Raw genomic sequence first — 19,037 nt, forward strand, 5'->3', positions numbered from 1 at the left:
GCGTGACATCACGGACATGTCTACTTACATACACATTCATCCAAACATGTGTGCCCACACAACTGCATTTGGCATGCAAGCCTACACACACAAGCACCATCCATGTCTCACACATTACAGCCCTCGCATGTGTCAGCCCCACGGCCCTGTACACCTCCACCCATACTCGACCCCATACAAACAGATGTGCAACCTGCACACTACCGAATAATCACCACACGCACTGCTCACAATCAGGATGCATGTACACTCACCGCTCGACTCCAGACGGGTCTGCTTCTCTAGGACCTGGACGTGGAGCGCTGGAGATATGCGTTCCAGGACCCTCATCTGTTCTTCCGACAAATGGCCCCGGCGCCCCTTGGCATCCGCGGCCTTCAAGAGGCGCCGGGCCTTGTTCAGGGTCCTGGACCTGAAGTCCTCCCAGCGCTTCCTGACATGTTGTAAGTCCCGGACTGCCACCCCCTCCGCGTTGATGGCAGTCACAATGTCAGTCCAGATCCGAGTCCGTCCTTCCTTGTCGGCGCGGGAACTTCCAAAGAGGGCATCATACTGCCTCAGGACTTGCTCCACCAGGACACCAACTTCGGTGGCACTGAAGCTGGTGCCCCTCTGCCTCTCTGGCCGGGGGTTGTCAGTGGTCACAGATGGTGTTTGCCCCGACATGACAACCCCAGAGGCAGGAGTGGGTGGGCAACTGGGTCCTGGGGCTGGGCTGTGGAGCGATGGAATCCCAGTCGGGAGTCTTCGGTTCCAGCAGGGGTGGTCACAGCAACAGCACCCCTGGCTGATGTGCAGGCAGCAAATGGCAGTGCACGTGGGCAGCAGACAGTCAGGCAGCAGCAGATGGCAGGTGGGAGCGTGCTCGGGGCTCTGGGGGGCAGTAGTTCGGACTTCTGGGCAGGAGCGTGGTCTTCCGTGTGCTTACGCGTGGCCAGCTTGATACGGAGTGATTTGGCACGTGAAAATCCTGCACGTCAGCGTGAAAATCGAGGAAAGGCCCTTAGTGCGTAAGCGCGTCAGCACGCATACGCGATTCTATTGGACCAAAGGCACTCAGCGCGTAAGCGCGTCTGTGATGTGACCCGCACGGGTGTTTGCCACACAGCACGTGATGACAGAGCACACGTGGAAAGACTGCACGTCAGAGTTCATCGCGTGTAATTGGACAGCACGTCAGAGTGTCATCGCCTGTAATTGGACAAAAGTGCGCGTACACGCGATCGGCCTATGTACTTGTATATCAGGGGTGCGCGGGCACTTACACACGCAAGTACGTCAGCGCACCTGTATCCCGGGGTGCGCGGGAATTTCCATACGCTATTGGACTGGGTACTGGATTTCAGGGGTGCGCGGGTCACACGCTCGCCTACAAAACGCGCAACGCATAAATTTGCGCGCTAAAAAAATAACAAGCTCAGACCCAGGATGAACATACCGTTCCTAGCAGCAGTGGGCGTGGGCTACCAAAGGAGGAGGAGGAGGATAGTCAGGGCCAGAATATTCACACCCAGGACCAGCCTTTTCGGGATGCCTGATGACCAGGTGTATGGGAGGTACAGGTTTCCACCACACATAATACTGGACCTGGTGAGTGAGTGGGAGGATGACCTCACATCACCCACCCTGTGCTCCCAAGCACTCAGCCCCCTGGAGAAGGTCCTCAATGTACTGCACTTCTTAGCCACTGGGTCATTTCAGCGGACAAGTGCCATAGTGGGTGGGGTATCACAGGCCACCCAGTCACGCTGCCTACACCAGGTTTTGAACATCATCACTGCACGCCCATCAGTCCGCAGGCACATATACCTGCCCAGAACACCTGCAGAAAGGCATGCTGCCGCCCTGGATTTTTACAGTGTGGCACGATTCCCCAAAGTGCTAGGTGCCATCGACTGCACCCATGTGGCTCTACGTCCCCCCAGGGCATCAGAGCACATCTATAGGAACCGCAAGCACTGGCATTCCATCAACGTGCAGGTAGTATGTAATGCCAAGGGAATCATCACTTCAGTATATGCCAACTATCCCGGCTCCACCCACGACAGCTTCATTTACCGAATGTCCACCCTAAGCCGGGACCTAGAAGCTGGGCGGCATGGTGATACATGGCTGCTTGGTGAGTATGAATGCCACTGCACATGCATGCATGTCAGATACTGAGCAAGGTCACAACCCCACCAATGATACCAATCACCACCTCCACAGGGGACAGTGCCTACCCTCTCAGCCCCCACATGATGACGCCAATTCGGAACCCCACCACGCCACCCCAGGTAAAATATAACACAGCCCACATTACAACCCGGGGCATAGTGGAGCGCACATTCTGAGTGCTAAATTCACGCTTTCGCTCCCTTGACCGTTCTGGCGGGCAGCTGTTGTATGCTCCCCCAGTAGTGTGCAGGATCATAGTGGCAGCATGTGTCCTGCACAACGTTGCAACACGCCGGGGCCTGGCCGTGGACATGGTGGTGGCCCCACATCCCCAACCACATGCACAGCCACTGTGCATGGGAGGGGAAAGGGCACGGGGGGAGGCAGCCCGTACACAGCTAGTGGCTAATTACTTCACATAGTAATCACACCCCTGTGGAGTGCACACTGCCCTGGCACATTCCATCTGACAATCAATGATGACTCAACCTGACACTGATCCTGAATGTCTGGAGAATCAACCGTGAAAACCATATCAGCCTGAGATTGTTCACCTGGAAGTGTTACAATGTGTGCATCCCTACCCACACAGACACCACCAATGCAGTTTTGTGAAGAAACACATCCAAGCAGCTAAAATGAATACCCACTTGCAAAATTCAACAAGAGGACAGTGCCATGTCAGCCAACCCATCCCCAGCACCGCCACACGACACACCGTGCCATGTCATGCCATTTGCAGGTAAACAAAGTAATCCCCACAACATGACACTAGTGTCACAATGTACAGTGTCCCTAATTCAAACACCTGAAATGCTCACAGTAATGCAGGACCAACAACAAACTTGAGCAGGTACTACCATTAACATGACATCACAAATGTTATAAATTAGTAGTCTCACCACCTGGAAATGCCTGCACTCCCACCACTACCAACTGTGCAGTGTTGGCGCCATGTAGAGTAGTAGGTGCACTGCTGCCAACATGGACCCCATCTCCAAACTAGAGGGCCTTGTGTAGACATGAGGAAGGGACCTGCAAATTGGGAGGTAGACACAGATGATGAGTTACACATCAATGCAACATGCAGTGTACAACACAACAGCAATATGCACTAGGAATGTATACACAGTATTGACTAGACTACCCACACATGTAGTGGGAGTCCAATATCACCATGTACGTCAATGTCACTTGGGCACACCCTTTGCAAGCCCATGGAAACGGGAAGCAGGAGGGGTGTGTGTGACTCAAACCCAAGAATCTGAACCAAATACATGACAAGCCTGCATGTGCCCAGCCACAATGCAGCGTATGCCCACAGGAACCATGGAAGGCAACACATTGTCCCAAAAAAAATGGGAAAAATGAATATAAAAATAAAAACAAAAATAAAAATAAAAATCAAAAATGGCCATTGTTGGGCCCGGGGGTTTTGGGAGGCCACCCAGGAGGTCCGAGGACAGGGTGCACACCAAAACCCACCTGTGTGGATCCTGGGAAAAAAAACACCTCCATGGGCTCATGGCCCACACGGCTACCCTATTGTGGGAGTATCACTGCTGTCGCTATTATCACCCTGTGCAGCTGCATCCGGAGGTGGTTGCCCTATGGGAGGCAGCCCACGCAAGGCCCTAGTCTGCTCCTCCATGGCTGCAAGCATGCGGGTGTGGTAGGTCTCGTTCTGGAGGATGAGTGTGCGGAGGTCCCCATGCAACAACTCACGGGATGCCCGGACCTCCGCCCTCGTTGCCTGCATCTCAGTGAGACGCTCCAGCTGCTGTTCTGTCCTTTGGTGTGTTGAAGCCTCAAGCTCAACAAGAGTCGTCCTGAGGTGAAGGAGCTCCTGCCTCAGGGCTTCCCTGTGGCCCTGGGACTCTATGGAGATGGCCTCCTGCAGAGTCGCCAGTGCCGCCCGCCTGTCCCTGTTGGACGCTAACATGTCCTCCCTGTGTGACTGGCAGATGGAGTCGGTTGCCTGCTGTAGTCGCTCCATCAGCCTTTCAGGGGGGACAATGGAAGTGGCCACCCTATCCATGGCCTGAGCCATCATCTCGGATGATGCTGCCTGTTGGGTTGCCATACCGTAAATGGATTGCTCCCATGCGGTATTGCCAGGTGGCATACGGCCACCACGTCGGCGGGCACCACACCTGTCTGGGGCAAGGCGAAGTGCGCCTTGCTGTGCCGGCACTGCCTGAGTCTGCAGGACTGCATTCCCCCTCTGATCTGCTGGCCCAGGAACAGGATCAGATGTCGCGGAGTGTGACCCTGCATCCGTAACCACCAAAGGCGTAGCTGCCAACACTGACATCCCCATTGACGGTTCTGACCCTGGTGCAGGTGGGTGGGACAGAACAGAATCCCTCCCTGGAACCCTCACCTGCGACGGCACGAAGGTCTCATCATCCGAATCAACACCTGAGTACAGCTCGGGGGAGGTGCAGCCAGAGACACCCCTTGAGAGCACGACCTGCAGCAGTTGTGGGTTCTCACCCACCACCACACCACGTCCCTCACTGGTGGTTGGTCGGCCCTCGGACCCCTCCTGGGTCTGCACCATCTCCACAACCCCAGCAGTATCAGGTGCGTCTTCCCCTGCAAAGACATAAAAACAAAGAAATGGAAACAGGCATTAGCACCATGTGAAGCAAGAAGAAGCAAGAGAACCATTACTTGATTGACACATGTCCCACATGACTAAAACCCTCCCATGCATGCACCCTCACTGCATATGAAGGGCGGGCAAATGGCACACACTGATGACACCAAGATGGAAGATGAACACATTTTCTGCATGCTGCCTGGCAGTGGCATCACACATTGGCCTGTGATTGCCAGGTGAAACACACATGCCATCACACAGATGGCATGTACCATTGCTATTGAGTGAAGATGGAGAGGAGGGCAGCACCTATTCATTCAGTCCAGTTCCCGCATGTAATAGCTTTTCTAATTCAAACAGGTCAGATTTTTCACCTGGAGCTGCCAGTCCAAAATGGTCCAATTGCACAGGGACATGTGTGAACAAATGATATCCAGGTAACAAAGTCACTCCACTTTACCATAGCCATGTCAGACATGTGACTAGAGGACTGCGAAATGCCTAGTAAAAGTGGTGGAATGCAAACAATCTGCCTGAATGAACAGTGAAAAATAAGCAACAATGTTGTGGCAAGGTGACACTTCAAGGGCAACTGGCGTGCAGTTGGGCTAGATGTCTACTGTTGGCAGAAGGGATACTGCTATGGCCTAATGCAGCTGCGCAGGATGTATTGCATGAAGCACATGGCTGACCCATACGACTCAGGCGCACACACTCTCACCTGGCACACAAACAGAAGCCCTCACACACACACCATGCACATGGATGACACACACATGCATGTGCACTCACCGGACAATGCCTCGTAATCAGGCAGATCTCCCACGCCTTGGATCTGTTCCTCTGTGACGTAGGTCCCAGCGACTGACTCATGTGGAGTGAGTTCCATGTCTACTACTGGAGACCCACCTCCAGTCACTAGAGTTGCGGCATGACTTGAGGCCAGCTTACTCTTTGCCCTGCGCTTTAGGTCATTCCAGCGCTTATAGCAATCATTGGCTGTGCGCCTCACGATTCCAAGGGCACTTACGATGTCCCCAACGGTCTGCCAGTGTGCCTGGCGTTGTGCAGGTGTGGTCTTGGATCCTGCAACAATGACCATCTCGTTATCATGTGCGGACACATACTCGACAAGTGCATTCAGTTCGTCATCCGTGAAGCTGGGCTTCCTGGACGGGCCGGACTGTGTAGCCGTGTCTGGGGCATCAGCCTGTGCCGGACGAGCACTCTTCCTCTTCCGCTTGGAAGGTGGTGGTGATCCTGAGTGTCCTGCGCCGCTCTGGACACTAGGGGCAGGAGCCCTGGTGGACTCTGTATCAGGAGTGTGGGATTGCACACTCAGCATGGGAGTTGGTGCAGGCATTGGCTCAAGTGTAATGGTGTCAGGGGGAATGTCAGCAGGATGGACTAGGACCGACACTGTCCTGGCTGAGTGCGTGAGAGCTGGGGTGGATGGAGCCGCAGCTGCCCCTGCAGCCTCTCCGCCCTGCCTACTTGGAGCAGCAGATGACCTTGCTGCCCCAGATGCACGTGGCATGATGACATCAACGTGCACCAGCGCACGTGTCATAGGCCTGCTGACCTGGAAGTCAGCCATGGAGTCAGCCAGGTCTGGTGCCACAATGGGCTGGTCCAACAAGGGCTGAGCATGGATGGTGTCAGCCACATCAGCCTCAACGGGAGGGGGGGGATTATGGGTGCCCTTGACTGGTCCTCCACACATGGGGGGACAGGCTCACCCTGCAAGTAACGACCACGTCCCCTACCGGATCCACCACGGCCACCACTTGTGGCTCTTCCACCTTTGCCACCCTTACGGAATCCTCGCCTCCCAGCCATGGCACTGATGTTAATGTGCGTATGGGAGTGGCTGTAAACTATTGTCCTGGGCAATTGGGGGTCAAAGGGGTTGGGTACCAGATGGTATTTGTACCCTAGTGCTCTAGCAAGGCTGAATGTAACCCCTGGGGAAAGATGGCGGGTCACGCTACGCACAGGAGCCCCAAAAAAGGGAGATGACGTGCACGCAACCCCCTCCTAGACCACGTGTGCAGAAAGAAAAACCTGCACTACGCTGTGGCACCCAGTAACACAAGAATGAACGTATGCGTGTCACACGCAGCCTAGAATGACCTCTGAAGGGGTAGGCTACACACGGGGCAAGCACAGATGTTAGATACGTGCGTGACTCACCGTCTGCCAGGTAAAAGAGCATGAAAAAGGAGCGCGTTTGGTTGGCAACACCCCCACCAAAAGAAGATTTGTACGCTGTCTGAGGAGACAGGACAACAGTAGAAGGGAACACTGTTTGAGGGAACAGGCCCAGGTAAACCAGTAAAAGAGAAAAAAGAGAAAAAGCTGTCAGAGGTAACAGGGAATACGAACTTGAAACGCCGTGAAGTAAATCGCGTGTGAAACGACAAGAAGTACAGAATTCACCCACTCGCTCTCCACGAAAAGCACGTACAAGGAAATGGTGTTCTACACGTACCTTTTATACAGGCCCACACGTCCAGCGTCACTTACGCGGCGTGTACGCGCTAGGGCCATTTCCACCAATTACACGCTTTGTCACTTCTGCGTGTAGGGCCATTTCCACCAATTACACGCTTTGTCACTTCTGCGTGTAGGGCCATTTCCACCAATTACACGCTTTGTCACTTCTGCGTGTAGGGCCATTTCCACCTATTACACGCTTTGTCACTGCCACGTGTACGCGCTAGGCCAATTCCCACCAATTACACGCTTTGACACTCGGACGTGTCTTTCATTTTTTTCACACGCAACATTTTCAAATGTGTGCCCAATTCAACGTGCACGTGACTTCATAGACGCGCATACGCTGGCGACGCGTTTACGCGCTGAGTGCCTTTGGTCCAATAGAATCGCGTATGCGTGCTGACGCGCTTACGTGCTAAGGGCCTTTCCTCGATTTTCACACTGACGTGCAGGATTTTCACGTGCCAAATCACTCCGTATCAAGCTGGCCACGCGTAAGCACACGGAAGACCACGCTCCTGCCCAGAAGGCCGAACTACTGCCCCCCAGAGCCCCGAGCACGCTCCCACCTGCCATATGCTGCTGCCTGACTGCCTGCTGCCCACGTGCACTGCCATTTGCTGCCTGCACATCAGCCAGGGGTGCTGTTGCTGTGACCACCCCTGCTGGAACGGAAGACTCCCAACTGGGATTCCATCGCTCCACAGCCCAGCCCCAGGACCCAGTTGCCCACCCACTCCTGCCTCTGGGGTTGTCATGTCGGGGCAAACACCATCTGTGACCACTGACAACCCCCGGCCAGAGAGGCAGAGGGGCACCAGCTTCAGTGCCACCGAAGTTGGTGTCCTGGTGGAGCAAGTCCTGGGGCAGTATGATGCCCTCTTTGGAAGTTCCCGCGCCGACAAGGAAGGACGGACTCGGATCTGGACTGACATCGTGACTGCCATCAACGCGGAGGGGGTAGCAATCCGGGACTTACAACATGTCAGGAAGCGCTGGGAGGACTTCAGGTCCAGGACCCTGAACAAGGCCCGGCGCCTCTTGAAGGCAGCGGATGCCAAGGGGCGCCGGGGCCACTTGTCGGAAGAACAGATGAGGGTCCTGGAACGCATATCCCCAGCGCTCCACGTCCAGGTCCTAGAGAAGCAGACCCGTCTGGAGTCGAGCGGTGAGTGTACATGCATCCTGATTGTGAGCAGTGCGTGTGGTGATTATTCGGTAGTGTGCAGGTTGCACATCTGTTTGTATGGGGTCGAATATGGGTGGGGGTGTACAGGGCTGACACATGCGAGGGCTGTAATGTGTGAGACATGGATGGTGCTTGTGTATGTAGGCTTGCATGCCAAATGCAGTTGTGTGGGCACACATGTTTGGATGAATGTGTATGTAAGTAGACATGTCCGTGATGTCACGCATGTATGTTGTTTTCGGCTGCATGTATGAGCACTGTGTACATGTGCATGTGTGTGTATTTGACAAGGGTGCAACAGTGATGCAACATGAATGCATGTGACAGCGGTATGTGGAAGCCTGATTGGCAGATGTGACATGGATGCCCGTCTGAACAGTGCGACACTTGGCAGAGGTGTACACATGCATGCAAGTGTGGTGGTGTGTGTACATGTGTGGTGCACTTCCTGTGTTGCATGTGATGTCTGGTTCACCTTTGGCTGCTCATGCTGTTGTATGTGTAGGGATGGTGGTGGCAGTTGCGATATGGCTGTGGTATGGCTCATGTGTGCGAGTTGTAATGACATGTGTGTTGGGGATTGTGATGACATGTCTGAGGTTTGCCAATGCCACTCATGTGCAACTGTCATGTGTGTATGTGTCCATTGTACAGTGCACTGATGCCTGTGTTTTGTTTCTCCCTGTCTGCAGCGTCAACTGATGAAGAGGGCGGAGAAGGTGCTGTGGAGCACAGCGGCGGGGATCCCATCGCCAGCCGGAGACGCAAGGCCCGGCTCCCCTCCCGTGGTGTCATCTCGTCGGGGAGTGAGGAGTCCGGTGCCGCGTCCCAGGCCGCAGCTGCCGGGGGGAGGTCCAAGAGGCAGAGGTTGGAGTTGGACTCCTCGGCAGCAGAAGGGGCAGCTGGGACCCCACAGGGCCCAACAAGGGAAGATGGCACGGAGTCATCCAGGTTGGTGGGTGGATCGGTGGAGGAGGAGGCCGTGCAAGCACCAGAGACGGGGTCTGGAGGTGGGTATCCCACTGGTGCTAGTGGTGCAGTGCAGGACCAGGGACAAGAGGCAGCACAGGCCGCCGCGGAGGTGGCTGTGTGCAATCCTGTCCCCGATCCTGTCCCTGCATCATCTTGCACCAGCAGGGATGCCTACGTCCAGACCCGTTTTCAGGCAGGGGATGAGCTGATGTCAACTGGCCTTCCTCTGCCTGCGGACGTGGCCATCCAGGTCCGGGTTGAGCCTGTCCTGGCTGGTGTGGCGTTGCGTCAACGGGCCATGCGAGGTGACCTGCAGTCTTTTCATGGAGAGACTGCAGGTCATCTCGAATGGCTCGTTGACCACGTCAGCCTGCTGGGACAGGTCACCCAGGCCGGATTCCTCCGTCTGATGGGGCTTGCTCCGACCCCCTCCTCAACTGGACCCCCTACGCGCCAGTCGTCCTCTGTGCCATCTTCCCATCCATCAGTCACCTGGGTGCCCTGTGGTGCTGCCTCTGACAGTGCGGCCAGGCTGGTGGAGGAGGCATCCCTGCCACAGTCGGGAGTCGGACGTCCAGCAGGGGTGGCCACATCTACGACTGCACCCCAGCCGGCGGAGGATGTGCAGGCAGCAGGAGGCAGTGCACGGGCAGAGGCAGAGCAGCAGCAGCAACATGGTGGGAGCCATGAAGGCTCGGGGCCTTCGACATCGGAGGGGCAGGCATCGGCCGGAGGGCAGGAGGACCCAGGACAGAGAGTGTCTTCCGTGTGGCAGCGGTTGGGCCACGCCATAGGTGCGGAGCGGCGTCGGGCGGAAGAGGCGCGGCTCACAATGGTCAGGGCGGAGAACTCCATGCGGAGGGCCCTGAGGCGGGCCGAGTGCCTCGAGGCAATCCGCAGGGGGTTGGGGGCGGACACGGCATCGTCCCTGCGGACCCTCGGGGCCATGGAACAGTACCGCCTCCGGGACATCGAACAGGAGTTCAATGATGCCCTGGCCCGGAACACCACGGAGTGAGCCACTGGACTTGCCCGCCGCCTTTGTATATAGTTCTTTATTTTTAGGTTTCCTTTGTTTGTTCTTATGATTTGGAGTCGACGGACACTGCTCCACTTTTTGTATATAGTTGCATTTTAGTTAGGGTTTTTTGTAGGTTTCCTTTGTTCAGTTGGGCACATGGACCCTTGGATGATTTGTACATAGTTCTTCATTGGATTGATTTTATTTTTCATTTGACTTTGGACAACATTTTTTTGGATTAGGATTTGGTGTTCTTTTTTTTTTTAAACGGACATGCAGCTTATCTTTTTTTCATTCACATTGTAGTTTGTTTCATTTCTTTTGCATTCTTTTCTTTTTTTAATACAATTTTGTTTTCATACTTCACTGTGTGGTATCATCTCATTGGTTTCATGCATGTCATGTTGGGTGTTTTCCCATTCAATTGCAACAATTGTGTGTGACGGACATGGGTTCATTAGCTTTATGAACATTGGGGGTGTAACATGTAATTTCCATTTCCATGTGGGTGAATGGGTTACTTGGTAGGGCTTTTTGGCTGTGGAGGCTGACCATAACGCACATGATTGCGGATTGTGAGGACCTGGTGGGGGCTGCCCCTGCACTGCTGGGGGGTGGGGGTGGTGGGAGACATGAGTGGGGGCCTGGTGGAGGCTGCCCCTGGATGCTGGGGGGTGGGGGGGGTGGGAGACATGAGTTGGGGGCCTGGTGGAGGATGCCCCTGGATGCTGGGGGGTGGGGGTGCAGGTGGACATGAGTGGGGGCCTGGTGGAGGCTGCCCCTGGTGGCTGGGGGGTGGGGGTGGTGGGAGACATGGGTGGGGGCCTGGTGGAGGGTGCCCCTGCACTGCTGGGGGGTGGGGGGGTGGGAGACATGAGTGGGGGCCTGGTGGAGGCTGCCCCTGGATGCTGGGGGGTGGGGGTGCAGGGGGACATGAGTGGGGGCCTGGTGGAGGGTGCCCCTGCACTGCTGGGGGGTGGGGTGGTGGGAGACATGGGTGGGGGCCTGGTGGAGGCTGCCCCTGGATGCTGGGGGGTGGGGGTGCAGGGGGACATGGGTGGGGGCCTGGTGGAGGGTGCCCCTGCACTGCTGGGGGGGTGGGGGTGGTGGGAGACATGAGTGGGGGCCTGGTGGAGGCTGCCCCTGGATGCTGGGGGGTGGGGGTGCAGGGGGACATGAGTGGGGGCCTGGTGGAGGGTGCCCCTGCACTGCTGGGGGGTGGGGTGGTGGGAGACATGGGTGGGGGCCTGGTGGAGGCTGCCCCTGGATGCTGGGGGGTGGGGGTGCAGGGGGACATGAGTGGGGGCCTGGTGGAGGGTGCCCCTGGATGCTGGGGGGTGGGGGGGATGGGAGACATGAGTGTGGGCCTGGTGGAGGCTGCCCCTGGATGCTGGGGGGTGGGGGTGCAGTGGGACATGAGTGGGGCCCTGGTGGAGGGTGCCCCTGCACTGCTGGGGGGTGGGGGTGGTGGGAGACATGAGTGGGGGCCTGGTGGAGGCTGCCCCTGGATGCTGGGGTGTGGGGGTGCAGGGGGACATGAGTGGGGGCCTGGTGGAGGGTGCCCCTGCACTGCTGGGGGGTGGGGGTGGTGGGAGACATGGGTGGGGGCCTGGTGGAGGGTGCCCCTGGATGCTGGGGGGTGGGGTGCAGGGGGACATGAGTGGGGGCCTGGTGGAGGCTGCCCCTGGTGGCTGGGGGGTGGGGGGGCGGGAGACATGGGTGGGGGCCTGGTGGAGGGTGCCCCTGGTGGCTGGGGGGTGGGGGTGCTGGGAGACATGGGTGGGGGCCTGGTGGTGGGTGCCCCTGCACTGCTGGGGGGTGGGGGTGGTGGGAGACATGAGTGGGGGCCTGGTGGAGGGTGCCTCTGCACTGCTGGGGGGTGGGAGTGGTGGGAGACATGAGTGGGGGCCTGGTGGAGGTTGCCCCTGCACTGCTGGGGGGTGGGGGTGGTGGGAGACATGGGTGGGGGCCTGGTGGAGGCTGCCCCTGGATGCTGGGGGGTGGGGGTGGTGGGAGACATGAGTGGGGCCTGGTGGAGGCTGCCCCTGGTGGCTGGGGGGTGGTGGGAGACATAGGTGGGGGCCTGGTGGAGGCTGCCCCTGGTGGCTGGGGGGTGGGGGGGGTGGGAGACATGAGTGGGGGCCTGGTGGAGGCTGCCCCTGGTGGCTGGGGGGTGGGGGTGGTGGGAGACATGAGTGGGGGCCTGGTGGAGGCTGCCCCTGGTGGCTGGGGGGTGGGGGTGGTGGGAGACATGAGTGGGGGCCTGGTGGAGGCTGCCCCTGGATGCTGTGGGATGGAGGTGGTGGGAGACATGAGTGGGGGCCTGGTGGGGGCTGCCCATGGTGGCTGGGGGGTGGGGGGTGGGTGGGAGACATGAGTGGGGGCCTGGTGGAGGGTGCCCCTGCACTGCTGGGGGGTGGGGGTGGTGGGAGACATGAGTGGGGGCCTGGTGGAGGGTGCCCCTTCACTGCTGGGGGGTGGGGGTGGTGGGAGACATGAGTGGGGGCCTGGTGGAGGCTGCCCCTGCACTGCTGGGGGGTGGGGGTGGTGGGAGACATGCATTGTTGATCAGTAGTGCAAGGTGACATGTGGGTTGGCTGGGGGGCATGCCCATGGTGGATGGGCTGCCTGCGGGACATGAGCAGGGGTGCAGGGTAGTCCCCCGTGGTGTGGGCTGCCTGCAGGGGCCGTGGAGGTTGTGGAGCGTACACCTGGGAGGACCCACACGGCCAATTCACGTGTAGTACTCCCCAGAACCCCTGAAATACACGTACTCTGCTTGCACGGGGCCAATCGCGTGTGGAACTTCCCGCGCACCCCTGAAATACACGTACCCTGCTCGCACTGGGCCAATCGCGTGTGGAACTTCCCGTGCACCCCTGAAATACACGTACCCTGCTCGCACTGGGCCATTCGCGTGTGGAAATTCCCGCGCACCCCTGAAATACACGTACCCTGATGAAATCGCGTGTGGAACTTCCCGCGCACCCCTGAAATACACGTACCCTGCTTGCACGGGGCCAATCGCGTGTGGAACTTCCCGCGCACCCCTGAAATACACATACCCTGATGAAATCGCGTGTGGAACTTCCCGCGCACCCCTGAAATACACGTACCCTGCTTGCACGGGGCCAATCGCGTGTGGAACTTCCCGCGCACCCCTGAAATACACGTTCCCCGCTTGGCGTTTGCTGTTTGCCAGCCCGGTGAACTGGTCCAGGGTTAGCGGAGCCCTTTGCGATGATTTAGCGATTTTGATGGCTTTTCCTTGCGCGAGGGCGTTCTTGGGGGCGTTACTGGCGCTGCTGCAGGGTCGCTGCGATTCCCTGCGCCACGGCTGGTTTGGGAGCCTAAAATCCATGAATACGCTGTGCGCGGAAATCGGTTTTAGCTCACGTGCCTGGCGCAGACAATCGCACGCGGACACTCTGCGCCAGCCGCTTGCGACACTTTTCTGCGAAATTCTATGAATTACCCTGTATATGATTTGAGATATTCTTTATGGAAGTTGATAGATTGTTCAATTATGCGGCTATGGAAAAAGCTCTACCGCCAATCCTCATGCAGCGGTAAGGGGGTACAATGAGCATGTCAGTGGAGGTTGAGCGAAGTTGACGGTTAGGATGATAGCACACAAATTTAGCTTGTAAAAACGCACCTAAGTCATGAGTGGCTCTGTGCACTATACATAAGGCCTTACATTTTATGCACTGGCTAACAGGTAGCCAGTGTAGTGAACGCAAGTCTGGAGATAGATGGGCTCCATGGGGAGTGCCAGTAGCCATTCGGCCGCCAGATTTTGCAGGCGTTGTAGTTTTAGGATGAGGCCCTGGGGTTGGGATAAATACAGGGAGTTACAATAATCTAACCGAGATAAAATCAGCGACACCACCACAGTGGGGCGAAGGGGCGCAGGAATCAGGGAAAGAACCCTTTTCAAAGTTCTCAACTGGAAGTGCACCGCCTGGCATACAGTCGCAACCTGGTTAGTCATTGGAGAGAAGCCGATAGAACTACACCCAGATTTTTTACTTTAGTTACAGGAGATGGAAGAGCACCAACAGAGGAGGGCCAAAAAGAGGAAATCCAAAGTGTAGGATCTGGGGGACACCCAACCACCAGGACTTCTGTCTTACCTCTGTTCAATTTGAGCCAGTTGTGGCTCATCCATTCATCCACGGCTGCCAGGCATCCCCGCAGGCATGATGACATATCAGCCCAATCCAGATCTATTCGGATCAGGATCTGAGTGTCGTTGGCATACGAGTAACACCTGATGCCGTAGGAGCGGATGAGACACACAAGTGCCCAGATATAGATGTTAAATAAGATCGGAGACATGGAGGAGCCATGAGGGACACCACACGTGAGGAGACAGGGGGCAGATAGAAATGGGGGCATGGAGAGGGTCTGGGTATGATCCGCCAGGAACGAGGTGAACCAAGCTGGTACCTGGCCTGATATCCCTATCTGGGCCAGCCGACACAACAGGATGGGGTGGTCGAGAGTGTCAATGGCCACTGAAAGATCTAACAATATCAGGGCTCCAACCCCACCTGAGTCTACTAGCCTGGACATATCGTCCTGAACGACGACCAGTACACTCTTCGTTTCACAACCAGGTCTGAAACCGGCTTCTGCCAGGTCCAGAAAGTGAGAAGATTCAAGAAAAGAAGAAAGAAGAGGTGATACCAAGGATTCAAGTAGTTTAGAAAGAAAGGGAAGAAGAGAAATAGGACGGAAGTTAGCCAAGGTGGTGGGATCAAGTGATGGCTTTTTTAAAAGAGGAACAACTCTAGCCGCTTTAAGTTCAGACAGGACTAATCTGGATTGACAAGAGTTGTTCACAGCAGCAGTGAGTACTGTCAAGAGATCTGGGGAGATTGTCTTCATAATGTCGATCGGGATGGCATCTGAGGGAGAACAAGATTTAATCTTTTGAATTTCTGCTAACACGTTATCCTCTATAAACAGGGAAAAAGAGGACTAGACCGCAGAGCAAGCAGTAGGGGACAGAAGATCGAGAAGGATTGTTGTAGCTAGGAGAGGTCGCTTTAGCACTTGCTGTGGAGAAACGGATCTCACCAATTTTAGTTATGAAAAATTGGGATAGATTGTCGCAAAGTTCTTGTGTAGGTCTAATCTTTGCAGTTAAAGCATCCGAAGAAGAGAGTGACTTAACAACTGAGAAAAGAGCTTTTGGATTGCCTAAGCAGCTTCGATCTTCTGAATCTGTGAATTTGAAGTTTTAAAGAATAGACTAAATCACTGACTCACCCCCTGAAGTATGCCTGAAATAAAACTTTAATGAGTCTTGCAATTATTGTACAGAAAGACACACTATTTGTTATTCCTATTCTTTCTTATTTAGGTCACTGCTCAAGGGGTTACACCTGTGGAACTCTCTGTCTGTTTTTAAGAGGCCTGAACAAGAATGCCAGCCACTCCAGAAACTAAGAGCCTCATGGCGCTGACCACAGACCAGCAGCATCCTTTTTTCAGGGTAGCAAGGGAGACCCCCAAATGATGTCCCTGGACTGCCCCAATACTAGGAAGGGCAGAGAATAGTCTGGAGCTCTCAAGACTGGCCCTTTTTTAGGGCATCTTTGAGACCTTTGAAGGCCTTCTGACATTCCTCAGTCCATTTCACCTTCTTGGGGTACTTTGGAAAGGATATGGTTGTCAGGGGTGCTGCTAGTGCTCCGTAGTCAGCAATGAAGTTCATATAATACCCAGTGAGCCCTCCAGAGGCTATCACTTGGGTTTGAGTAGTGGGGGTTCCCTAGTCTTGTACTGCCTGTACTTTACTGGGCAAGGGCTTTATTTCACCCCTCCTACCTCATGTCCAAGGTAGACCACAGAGCTCTGACCAACTGTGCAATGGCCAGCTTTGATGGTCAGATAGGCCTGGTGAAGAGCCTGTAACACCTGGCTGAGGTGTGAAAGATGTCCTTCCCAAGTGGGGCTCAACACTGCAATGACATCCAAGTATGTCATGCAGAAGTTCTCTATCCCATTCAGGACATGATTCACTAGTCTATTGAAGGTGGTTGGTGCATTCTTCAGTTAAAAAGGCATCACCTTACATTGATAGAGGCTCTCGGGAGTAGAACATTCTGTCTTCTCATTGGCATGGTCAGTCAGAGGTATTTGCCAATAGCCTGAAATCAAATCAGATGTGGTGAGGAATTTGGGTGAATCCAGCTTATCCACTAGCTCATCTGTTCTGGGTGAAGGATGGGCATCAGTCTTTCTGACTGCAATCAAGGCTCTAGAGTCCACACAAAATCTACCTACCTCTAAGTTCCTACCTCTGGTACCATCACCACTGGGCTAGACCATGGACTTTTGGAATATTCAATTATTCCCAGGTCAAGCATCTTGTCGACCTCCGTCTTGATGTGATTTCTTACAGTATCTGACAAGCCCGAACCTGTGCTTTTCACAGGGACACTATCACCAGTGCCAATATCATGCTGGCTCTGGGGAGTCAGGCCTGGTGTAGGACAGAACAGGGTGACAAACTGAGTCAATAGAGTTTTGCAGTCTTGTTGTTGCAGTGTCAGATTAGAGGATAGTTTTATTCCCTCTACTGAGCCATCTGAAGGGTGTCCTTTTAGAAGATCTGGGAGAGGTTCACTCTCCTCTTCTTCCTGGTCAGAATCTAGGAGCAAAGCACCTATCCCTGATCTGGAGACATAAGCCTTCAAACGGTTGGTGTGAAAAACCAAAGGGGCCAGCTTGTGGTTGTCCAAGTCCATCAAATGGTTCACCTCTCCAAGCTTTTCTTACAATCTTGAAGGGTCCAGTCGAGTTATGTTGTAAGGCTTTGGGCCTCACTGGGACCATCACAATAACCTGTTGGTGTGGAGTAAACTCCGCCATGTTAGCCTTCTGGTCATACCAGTGTTTAACCAGGGATTGACCAGGTTTCAGGTTCTCTGTGGATCCAGACTTCATGTTGACATCCTTTGTCTGAGGCCTAGCACATAGTCAGTGATGTTAACTGGATTGGAAGGTGGAAAATCCTCCAATCCTCCTTTTATCAGAGCCAAATTGCCTCTGACTTGATGTCCACAGAGAAGTTCAAAGGATCTAAAGCCCACACCTACTTGAGGTACTTTTCTATAAGCAAAGAGAAGATACAGCATAAGAAGGTCCCACTTCCTGCAAAAGGGTTCTTCTAAAGCTCCCATCATGATATGATATGGCATTTATAATGTGCCTATACACAAGTGTTTCAATGCGCGTCAAGGCTAGCGAGGGGGAAACAGAGGGAGGACAAAAAACAATGATCTTACTAGGCCTGGTGACATTCAGATCATTCAAGTGCAGGGGAGCGCGGAGGGGAGAAGTGCTAGGGGGAGGGGGGTGGAAGGATGGACAAGTGCAGGACAAGGAATCAACACAAAAAATAGTGCAGCCAACAAGTGGCAAGTGCGAATGTTAGAAGAGCAGACAACAGGTGTATAATAAGTGCAGGAAAGGGGACTGCAGGTTTACAGATACAGACCACAAGTACAGGGGGTGCCAGGAGGCAGTGCAGGTATGCAGCTGGACAGTCAGGCACCTGGGCCCGAATTCAGAGGGTAGCGAGGTGACCAGTGCTTGTATCAGACAAGAGATTAGCAGGAGAGAGGAAGAGAGAAGGCAGAAGCAAAGAGGAAGGTCTTGAGATGTTTTCAGAACCAGAGATGGTTCTGCTCAAGTTTCAGAGAGGCAGAGAGGCTGTTCCAGAAGGAGGCACTAGCTGAAGAAAGAGATCTGCCCCCAACTAGGTGCTCAGAGAAGCGGCTGACCCTCAAGGAGTTGGAAGTGGAGGAGCGAAGAGCTTGAGTAGGAAGATATTTACATAGAGAGAGTTGGAGGTATTGCAGTCCCAGGCCCCAGAAAGCCTTGTGGACAATGCAGAGGGTCTTCAAAGTTTGGTTGAACCTCTCTACCAACTAATTGGTTTGGGGATGGTAGGCTATTGAGACTGTATAGGTTACTCCACTGGTCTTCCACATGGTTTGCATGTAGTGGGACATAAAATTGGTCCACCTGTCGGACATCACCTCCTTGGGAAATCCTACTCCCGAAAAGTAACTAGTAGGGCCTTGGCTACTGCATGGGCAGTAACAGTTCTCATGGAAGTTAACTCAGGGTATCTTGTGGCATGGTCCATTACAACAAGAATAGATCTGTTGCCTGAGGTAGTGGGAGATTCAATGGGACCAACAATGTCAATCCCAACCCTCTCAAAAGGTGCTTACACAACTAGGAGAGTCACTAAGGGTGCCATATTCTTGGAACCACCTTTGCCAGACAACTGGCAAGTGTGGCAACTTCTACAGTGTTTGTCTACTGCTGCACCCATCTGGGGCCAGTAGAAATACAGTGAGAGCCTTTTCTTGGGCTTCTTGATATTGAAGTGACCAAAAAGAGGCACCTCATGAGTCAACCGCAAGCACATATGTCTTACTGCCTGGTAAGTCTCCTCTGGTTCCCTGGAGTGGAATCTACAGATTCACTATATAGGAGACTATCCTCCTAATAGAGCCCAGTATCTTGCCTTTCAAGTCGGGAAGTAGCTTTTTTGTTCAAGCCTTCAA

This window comes from Ambystoma mexicanum, chromosome 4p, assembly GCF_040938575.1.
Source record: "Ambystoma mexicanum isolate Mex_15411 chromosome 4p, UKY_AmexF1_1, whole genome shotgun sequence".
Taxonomy (NCBI): domain Eukaryota; kingdom Metazoa; phylum Chordata; class Amphibia; order Caudata; family Ambystomatidae; genus Ambystoma; species Ambystoma mexicanum.